Source organism: Zosterops lateralis (genome assembly GCF_965231275.1).
Source record: "Zosterops lateralis genome assembly, chromosome: 21".
NCBI classification, from domain to species: Eukaryota; Metazoa; Chordata; class Aves; order Passeriformes; family Zosteropidae; genus Zosterops; species Zosterops lateralis.
Genome location: NC_139781.1, coordinates 2,561,130 through 2,570,258, shown reverse-complemented (window position 1 = coordinate 2,570,258; position 9,129 = coordinate 2,561,130). Strand labels below are relative to the sequence as shown.

At 49.8% G+C, this 9,129-nt stretch overlaps 1 long non-coding RNA gene across 1 annotated transcript; it reads right to left on the bottom strand.

The window, feature by feature from the left end:
- Positions 1-667: 667 nt before the first annotated feature.
- On the bottom strand, positions 668-7,027 carry LOC310917717. Its single transcript, XR_014591474.1, has 3 exons — positions 6,707-7,027; positions 2,443-2,511; positions 668-1,750 (listed from the first exon to the last, which is right to left on the bottom strand). It is a non-coding gene; the product is annotated as an uncharacterized lncRNA (long non-coding RNA).
- Between the last annotated feature and the right edge of the window lie 2,102 nt (positions 7,028-9,129).

The following is a 9,129-nucleotide window of genomic DNA, read 5'->3' as shown; positions in this document are numbered from 1 at the left end:
GCAGTAACCACTGTGATTTATTAGGAAAGATGCAGTAGCAGATGATGGACAGTAATTCTGCACTGACTTGACTGTTCTCCCTCTGTGCTTCATCCAAGGGCAACCCTGCAGCTGCTGCTGTTGCCTGGTGCTCCCTCTGCTCATTTGTCCTCTGCCTGCTGAATTCAGGGGGATTTGTGCCTTTAACATAATTATTATTAACTCTCTATTTTATGTCCCTGTTCAAGAGGCTCCTTGGTAGCTGATTAAACTAATCAGAGGTGACTTAACCCATATTTAAATGCAGCAATCTGAATTTGTCTTCAGCACAGTCTCCAGAAGATATGAACCAAGCATCAAAGACAATTAATTCATAGGTACATTATCCTGTGGGATCAAGCTAAAATGTGGTCAAAGAGCTTTAGCTTTAGCTTGTGTGCTCTCATGTAAGGATAAGGGCAAGGGAAGGCAGCCTTGCTCTTGTTTGTTCTCCCCCTCCCTTCTTTGAGTTAGGCAGAATAACAGATCACAAGAATACTTATCAGAGAATACTTTACTGCAGTTAAGACAGAACACTTTTTTCCTTTACAAAAATAATTATTATTTTTGGAAGCACGATCAGCCACATGAAAAGCACTCTTTAATCTTTTTTCTGGGCCAAAAATATGACTTGGGCACTTCTCAGCTTTTCAAACAAATACATTCATTTATCTGGCCAAGGTATTACTCCAACACAAGGCAATACAGGATCTTCAATACACACAAAATTTGGGTAATACTGTTGTATCTATAAGAACCATCTTAAACCATTTTCTACAAAATAAGGTCCTGGATGATGGAAATGAAAATATTCCATTTGGTTCTCAAAAGCTTAGGTGGAATTTTGTCCTAAATGGTAATAAACTCATCCATATATTTTCATAATCCTTTTAAGGAGTTGCATAAATATTCCAAGTGGCCCTTGAAGATGCTGGGTAGCTCATTTCAGCCCACAGGAATGCAAGATTTATGCTAGGGGGGAAATCATGTTCACACTGGAGTAAATGTGGTTTTTGTTCTGCCTTTAATGGCATTTCTGTTCCTTTTTCTGAACTTAATTGAGAATGGGATTTTCCCCATCTCCTCACACAATTCTGGTTCAAACCTGAATTCCAGCTTTGAGCCTTTTTAAATGGGGAAAATGAAGGTGAAACTAAATAAACCCAGAGAACAGATCCCTCTCCAGATGGAGAAGGACTCTGACAACTTTGCAGTGAGCTCTAAGCAAACAGTGGCAGCAGTGGCAGCAGTGCTGCAGGTGCTGGGGAAGCACCTGTGCCACCTGAGTGCGCTGCTCCTACAGGTGGGCACAGCTGTCCCTGGCCAAAGGGCCTTTCCCTCTCCCACCACCAACCCAGGGGCTGTTTGCCATGAGCAGAGGGTCATAATATCACACAAGGGAAAGTGCACTTTTTTCCAAGAACTTCCAGTGAAACTTCAGGCTTCACAAAGATAAGGCTAGATAAGGAATTTCAGGGACAGAGTTCACACAGGTAAACTCGCAGGCAGTATATTTTTATGTTGCAAGTAAGTGAGACTAAAATATTCCATAAACTTTCGCTGTATTCTTTGCATTAAACCCAATAATTAGTTATTCATCTCCCAGCTTTGATTTTGTTAAATAACCAATACCCTAATTCAGAGGCAAGAATTTAATCCATAGAAAATTCTGTCTTGGGAGAAGATCAAAGTGAGTCCCGTGGTGTTAAGCACACACCTACAGCACTTGATCCTGAAAAAAAAAAATATAATAAAATTAGGTGCAGGTTTCAATCAGCCTATCCCTTCTTACTGGTTCCCATGCATTAAGCTAAGCCTCTGTCGTAGCATTTTTGGTGCCAGGATCGAGGAGATAGCTGCACTAGGAGAGCAAAAAGGGCTCAGAAAAGGCAGCCAGCAAACAGGTGAGAAGCCCAGCAGGCTGTGATGGCAAATGCCTCCTCATTCCTCTGCACCTACCAACGCTACAGGAAGAGATTGAAAGTCTCTTGGGCGACATAAATACGCGCGATAAGCGCGTACAGAAAACACAAAGGTGAAATGGCCCCGCTTATCAGGCGCAATTAAAATGAATAGAGGATGACTAATAAAGAGGCAGTTTAAAATCTTTACATGACACAGTGTCAAGGCAACAGCGTTGTGCAATAGCGGTGACACAATTAACGCCGTGTCCCTGCCTTGGGCAGAGCCGGGATCGGGTCTCCCGCCCGCACCTTCCCATGGCGAGCGCTGGGTGGGCTCTGCCCCAGCTCTCCGCTCTTTGCCGCATCCCGGGGCCACCGCGGGACCTCCGCACAAACAGCCGCTCCGGACCAAGGCAAGGCTGCTTCTTCCTCTTTGTAATCTCTGTTCCTCCCTTTTCTTTTCGTCCGCGCGGTCCCAAAGCCTCCCGGTTACTGCTGTGCGAAAAGGGGGAAACATCACCTTGTGCTCAGGTGGGGCCGGTCTCCTTCTCCAGGCAGCGCTGACAGAGCCAGAGGACACAGCCTTAACCTGTGCCAAGGGAAACAGAGCTTGGATATTAGGGAAAAGTTTTTCACGGAAAGAGTGATAAAGTACTGGAATGGTCTGCCCGGGAGGTGGTGGAGTCACCATCCCTGGATGTGTTTAAAGAAAGACTGGATGTGGCACTCAGTGCCATGGATTAGTTGAGGTGTTGGGGCTGGGTTGGACAGATGATCTTGAAGGTCTCCTCCAGCCCAGTGATTCTGTGAGTTCTGTGAATTTCTGGGCACACTCTGGAGGGAGACAAGGCTGAGGTGCCTGATCCTGAGCCGGGGCTGGTTGTTGACTTAGCACTGAGCAATGCAAGCATTTCCTGGGTAGGAGTTTTTTGGAGCGTGTAATTTAAGAGCTAGTTTGGACAACCCTTGGCTCGGGATGATAGATGGTGGATGGGAGTGTGATCCTCCAAAATACAGCCCAAGGTATCCTTCTAGTTCTTCATTTGATTATGTTGCTCCTTAGTGGTTCTTGTCAGGCTGCAGGATTTCCCAGTCCACTGAGTGAGTGCAGCAGGGGCAGGCTGGGGTTTATATACATATACATAATGTGTATGTACATGTCTGTACATATTTATAGATATACACACATTACATACATAAAAATATAATATATGTATATTTATATATTATATATAAATTCTGTATAGATTATATATATTATATTCAAACACAAGAACATACATAAAAACATTCACAAGAATATATATACAGGAACAGCAAAGATAATTTTATTTTTATTTGATGTTCTTATTTTCTGGCCAAACCCAGCTATCTCTTGTTTTTATTGTTCATGGCATGTCTTTGCAATGGAGCACTGTCAAAAACTAACAATATAAATGAATTTGAGGCTATGCCAACCATCGCTGAGCAGAGCCAAAGCTGCCCAACACCACAACTTGCTGAGCAATGTGTGAATTTTGCAGTGGCAGAAATGTCTGTTTCCCTGTTCTTTCTTGATTTTCGTGGAAAGATCCTGGCAGAAAGTGTGTTATTCTAAACGAGATAATTAAAGTTATTGATACAAAAACTCCTCCACCATTGCTGCAGGAGGAGAGGCCTCTGTATTTGCCCAGCCTGCTACCTCCCCTCCCCAGGGGCTGCAGGGGAGTTGATTGGAACATTTCAAATAAAACATGATTTCTGCTCAGCAAATAATGGTTTTTAATGAGGTAAAGTGGTATTTCTGAACAGTTTGCTTTATTAGAATGCACTGTTGATGCTGTTTCCTGTGCCTGTCAGGCCTGTGGGATGAGGGTGGCCATGGAAGTGTCCCAGCACCCCTGGCCAGCTGCTAGCACAACTCAGGGCTGTGGCCTCAAAAACTCACTTGCACCTCGAGGGGAAACCTACCACATCCTGCCTGCCTGTGCTTCCCACCCATCCGTCTGTGGGTGCTTAATCTTGAAGTGCCTCAGTCACAGAGTTTGATGTTCTCACCATTCCTTATCTCTCCTTCCCCAAATGTGTCTGCACACCCGTGTGGGGAGGCAGTGACATCCCCTTGTCACAGGTGATGGCACTGCTGTGACAGGGCTGCAGAAACACACCTTAACCCAAGCAAAAGTGGGGAGAAACGCTGTGTTTGATACCTGTTCTTATCTCTGAAAGTGAGCAGGAAGGATTTTTACCACATGAAGGAGGGAAGGGTTGCTGTGTTTCACACGATGAGGCCGCCTGCCTCGAAAACCCACTCGAAGTGAGAAAAAGAGATTTGCCACTCGTGGCAGGCAGCACAACCAAGCTATTTTCTTTGCCTCCGATAGGAAAGCAAATAAGAAATTTATTAACTGCGTGCAAAGGTTCCCTTTTACTTGTCCTCATCAATAACAGCTGATGTTCCTCAGGGTTCTTGCTGTGACAACGCCACTTCCCTTTCCTCACTGGCAGCAGGTTCATGTTAAAAACCTCACAGCCAAGTCTTCTGTCCACTGTCCCGTTTGTGGTTCTGCTTTTGTCCCCCGTGCTGTGCTTTGGGGCACTGGCACTTGTGGGGATGGGGCCGTCCCGGCTGCCCGCCCCTTTCCTCCAGCAGAACGAGGGCTGGAAGAGGAACAGGAATTGTGGCTGAGCAAAGACAGCCAGAGGTGAGGATGCCAGCTGTGGGAAAGGGCTGCTGGGCAGTAACGTGCTCCCGGAGGGAGCAGAGCTCCCAGCATTGCAGAAGTTAACGAGCAGCTTTCCAAGAGGAGCTGAACTGGAGAGGGGGGAAAAGCACCCCAAAAAATTTAACTTGTTGGTAAGGGAGTGCAGTCAGTTTTGGAAGCCGCTTGGAGCAGCCCGGGGCCGGAGTCAGGGACCCAGAGATGTTCTCCCAAGCCGTCCCAGCTGTGGCTTCCTGCAGCGCCCGGAGAAGAGAGAGGAGGAGACTCCAGAACAGCCTTAGTGCCCAGCTTTGGGGCATTCCAGATACAAGAGGAGCACAAACCAAACTCTGGCGATGGGCAGGAGCACAGGGCACGGCCGAGCCGCGGCCCCAGCCCGACTGCCCGGCGGGACCCGCTGCTCCTGCCGCCCGCTGCGGCTGCGGCTCCGCACGGCTGGACGGGCACAGGGAAAGGAGCTGTCCTGGGACAGGAGGATAAACAGTTTCAGCGGAGAAAGGGAATTAAAAAAAAAATCAAACCAAAAAACAACAACCAAAAAACCTGTGAGGAAGGAAGCGGCAAATGTTAAGCGGTGACTCAGGGTGCGGGATGACTAATCCCGCCGGGCACAGCCCGTGCAGCCGGTGCCGCTCGGGGAGCGCAGCCCGGGCTCCGCGGGGGCAGCCGGGCCGGGCCTCGCTCCGCAGCGCGGCCAGGACGGGCCGGTCCCGGCGGGACAAGGCGGCCGGGGCCGGTACCCGCGGATCGGCGGCGGTGACCTACTTTCCTCCGGTTCCTCCCGGAGCACCGACACCGCCGCTGCCCCGCGCCACCTGCCCGGCGCTGCGGGGCCCGGCGGGGCTGAGGCGCTGCAGTGAGGCGCTGAAGTGATGTGCGGTGCCGAGGTGCGGCGCTGAGGTGCGGTGCCGAGGTGCGGCGCTCCCCCAGCGCCCCGCTCCGCCCCGCGCAGCGCCCGCGGTGCCGGCGGCCGGTGCCGGTGCCGGTGGCGGCGGGGCGGGGAAGCAGCGCGCCTGTGCAGTGCCGGGGGGCCGGGCCCGGCCCAGCCCGCCGCGTTACACAACCGGCCGCCGCCGCAGCCCGAGTTTCACAAGTCCCGCCGCCGCCGCCGCCGCCCCGCAGCCCTCGCCGAGCGCGCCGACCCCCGCCCCGCCCGCCGCGCCCGTGCCATGTCCCCGCCGGGCACGGCAACCCCTGCGCCCGGGGGGGCACCGCGCCGGGGCCGGGCATGGCACTGAGAGCGCCTCCGGGACCCGCATCCTCATCCTCATCCCCCTAGAGACGGTGCGTGGGGCCCGGCTCCGAGCGGGGTCAGGCTGCGGGGGCTCCGCGCTGCTCCAGCCCCGCTCCGCTCCGCCAGCGCGGACTCTGCCAGCACCGCCCCAGGTGAGTTCTCAAAAGGAAAACTGACAGCCGCAACTCCTCTGATTTTCTTTTTTTTTTTTTTTTCCTTAAAAAGTCTGTGTACCGTCCAGACGGGCACAGAGTGCGCGGGGGCTCTGGCTGTGGAAAGCGGGCGGGATGGGGACCCTGGGACCGGGATGGGGACTCTGGGACCGGGATGGGGACCCTGGGATCGGGATGGGGACTCTGGAGCCGGGATGGGGACCCTGGGACCGGGATGAGGACTCTGGGAACGGGATGGGGGCTCTGGAGCCGGGATGGGGACTCTGGGACCGGGATGGGGACCCTGGGACCGGGATGGGGACTCGGGGACCGGGATGCAGGAGCATCCCGAGGTCAGGTAGTGACATCCCCGTCCCTCAGCGCCCACGGAGCCGCTCGAGAGTAGCTACAGGCTGAGCGCTGCGGTGATTTGGGATTGAGGAAAACCGATTTTTAAACATTTTTTATGGGTCTGATCGCAGGCGTCTCGTTGTTTCTTGAAGTTCGTCATTCAGGGAATGCGTATGACTGAAAACAGTGTGGAGAAAAACCTCCGAAATTATTCTTGCGCCCTAAGATAGCATCTAAAATCCGGGTTGAAAAGTCATTCTTCCCACCAGGGTTGTTGTGTCGTTTGATTTTACAGGATGTTTACGTGTTAAGTGGGGAATTAAGAAGGCTTTGAAGGTCCCTCACCTGTTTCAGACACGGATTTGTGAATGATAACCCCACGCCGTGGTCCTCAGTGGCAGGAATTGTCATTGCTGTGTTTGGCTGGCACTGGAAGCGCAGGTCGGAGCTGAGCCCTGTGTGACTCATCAGTGAGTGTCACACGCGGTCCGGACAGCTCCAGTCCTTTGTGGAGTGCCACAAACCCCCAGGGCAGGACAGGAGGCTCCCCAAGGCAGGAGGCTCCCGAGCCAGCCCAGAGCTCGGCGCGTTTTGGAGAAGTCCAGCACATCAGTCCCTTTTTGGGGACAGAACTGGTACCCGAGTGCCAACTCCCTCCATCCCTGGATGAAGTTGTTTCCTTCAGCACGGGAGTGGCCCCGGAAATAATGTCCCTGAAATCAAAGCTATTAAAACGCCCCATGCCTTACCTGCCTGAGGAGGGTAGGGTTATTTATTAGCTGGAGTTTATTTTGCTGTGTGCAGTGAAAGCTGCGGTGCTGATTTCACTGGAGGGACGAGACGTTCTGGTGAATATATGAGAAAAATCTTAGGAGTCACTTCATTTTTGAGCAGTCTCCTCTGTCCTTATTTTGCTGGATCACTGCTGGCTAATCCCTAGCTCTGGAAATGTGAATTTGGCTTAAAGAGACAGCTAGCTCTTCATGGGTTTGATGTGTAGGCTTTGCAGTCCTCACAGATCTGATGGATGTTGTTTGAAGCAGCAGACACTTCTTGGAGTACGCAGTGCCCTGATAGTGAATGTCTGACAATGTTTTGGTTGGGAATTTGTGGGGGTTTTGTAAACTTCCTAGGCTGCAACCCCTCACCGTAGTTATTCACATTTGGATTTAGGGTTGCTTAAGAAACCATTAAAAAAAAAAAAAAAAAAAAAAAAAAAAAGTGGATCATTTTTCTGTAATGTGCTAATCAGAGTAAGCCAGTGTGTCAGTGCTGCAGCAGGGAGGACCAGAACAGCAACGCTCGGGACTCTGCAGATGATGGAGCCCTGACAAATAGAGCAGGCACTAATGAGGACAGGAAGCTCCAGAGAAAGCCAAAAGTTGCGATTTGTGTTGGAAGGGAGGCATTCATATCTCTTGGGCTAAATGTGTGTTCTACTGAATCTTTAGAATTTTTATGGAAGAGGCAATAGGAAAAGTGAAAATGGCTTTAGGAGTGGTTGCTTGCTGCTCAGTTATCCTAATTGTTCCAAGCTGTGGATAACTTGATTTAGAGAAGAAAGTAAAATTGAAGTGCTTTTATAAACTGCAGACTTCAGTGAGATATGTGATGGTTCCTGGATTTTAGCCATTGAAACTATATCTGTGTTCAATTATTTTTCTGGTTTAAGACATACATCAAGTACACAAAAATAGCTCAGAGTTACAGATTAAAATTAGCAAATGAGTAGTTCATAATTAAAGTCTCGTGATGGAGGAAATGGCATTACATTGTGGAGATACTGATTTGATGTCAAATCCAACTTTTCCTCATTAGTACTATCAAAATATTGCTGGGATGTCTTTACAGTTTGGAGCCAGGGCTTGTCTATGCACAGAAGTTGCTTTGTTTTATCCTAAATCAACTCTCAAGATTCACATGTAATGATAAAAAGGTTTTAATGCCAAGACAGATCATCCTTTTAAGTCTGCAGAAATAAGCTCTGTGCCTGTATCAGAACAACTGAATTTGGGCTTGTACTGGAACAGTTGTAGATCCTAGTGAAATAATACAGCTTTAAACAGAACAGTAAAACTTACAAAACCCAAAATAGTGTGAACCAGTGTCTTCTGGTATTATTGAAATGATAGACCTCTCCATCTCTTCAGTTACAAGTCTCTGTCAGGGAGGTCAGGCAGGTACAACAACTGTATTGATTTGTTAGGACCTTGAAGGATGACACCCTTCTTTTGAGTGAGTCCTGGCCCAGCTGAGGCCGTGCTCTGCTGGATGTGAGAGCAGCTCTGTGCCCCCAGCATGGCCCTGGTGATGGCCTTACCTGGCTGGAGCTCCACCAGCTCTGTCCCATCCTCAGCCCAGGCTCAGGCCATTGTGGTTTTTTGCCTTGTTTCACTGCTGCTTTGGTGTGGCCAAAAGTGTATGGCCTCTATGCCCTGTGGCCCATAAGCTGAAGGAGCAATGTCCCTGTAGAAAAGTCCTGCAAGACCCTATTTATTGTTAGTCTGGTCTCACTTAAGCCCAGATTTAAGGGAGATGAGGTACTGGCAGGCCCCAACAAGAGCTCTGTGCACAGCTGGGCTTGCTGGCTGCACATCTGCCCAGCCTCAGAATCACCAGATTCAGTCAAACCACAAAGGTCTGTACAATTAGTGAGAGACTTTGACCTACTTCATATTCCTTTATTGTCTTTGGCCTTGTCTACATGGGGAAATTGCACTAATTTAGTTTAAGTCTGTTTTTAAAGTGATTTGATTAACCTGATGTGA